This window comes from Schistocerca gregaria, chromosome 4 (assembly GCF_023897955.1).
Source record: "Schistocerca gregaria isolate iqSchGreg1 chromosome 4, iqSchGreg1.2, whole genome shotgun sequence".
NCBI lineage: Eukaryota > Metazoa > Arthropoda > Insecta > Orthoptera > Acrididae > Schistocerca > Schistocerca gregaria.
This window is the reverse complement of record NC_064923.1, coordinates 640,035,433-640,036,375: the sequence shown is the minus strand read 5'-3', so window position 1 is coordinate 640,036,375 and position 943 is coordinate 640,035,433.

Sequence of the window (943 nt, the reverse complement as noted above, 5' to 3'; positions counted from 1 at the left end):
ATAAAACGATGTAAGTGTTATTATAATTACCAATAAAGAACTGGATGAAATCAGACGAAGTCTATCGAAATGTACTAGTTCTTCCAGTCAAGAGCTTAGTATTCATAAATATAATAATATGTGTCTGGCCCCATAAGGCAACAAGACAGGCTCGAACTGGTTTGGTGTAACGGCAGGAATATTTCAACTAGGAATGTATTTAATCCCGAATCGACGTGAAAGATTACAACTAACCGCTTAAACAAGATCATTTTTGGCATGGTTGAGAGAGCAATATTCGGGCTTAATACCACCTCCATACAGTACCATATATTTATGCTTACGTGTTAATTCATAACTGTATATTAATGCTTATGTGTTGTATAAAATCAAACATACACTGACTTTAATACTGATACAAACGGATACCGCGCACGAAATATTGGCGGTCGAAGCTGATATATGTAGAAAGTGAACATTTTTAAAGTTTCCTTCAACACTGCAACGCTAGAAAGGGGGGTGGCGTGAGTATCAAACACGTCCGGACACTCAATAATGCCTTATTCATAATTTGGATCTGAAAAATAACACACGCAAACAAGCCGGGGAAAATGCTACGCCAATTTGAAACTTGGTCACCTGCGGACAACGTAGAGCTTCGAGACATCAGCCATGTGAATGCGGAGTTACACTACGTGCGCAAACATTTTGTAGAACTTAGTTATATTCAATTCGCCACCCTGAATATCTACGAATCCTTATCGCACAGCGTTCACAAAACCACCTCTAACTGAAGTATCGAAAAAAAACTGGAAAATTATTTGAATAAAGTCTCTAGCGCCATAATACCTGCCGGCGAAAGGGCGACTTGGTACGACATCGTCAGTGGTGCCATTCCTGCTGCGGAAATGGTCCATGAAACTGAGCTGCAAGTTCACTGTCATCATAGCCAGCTGGACCAATC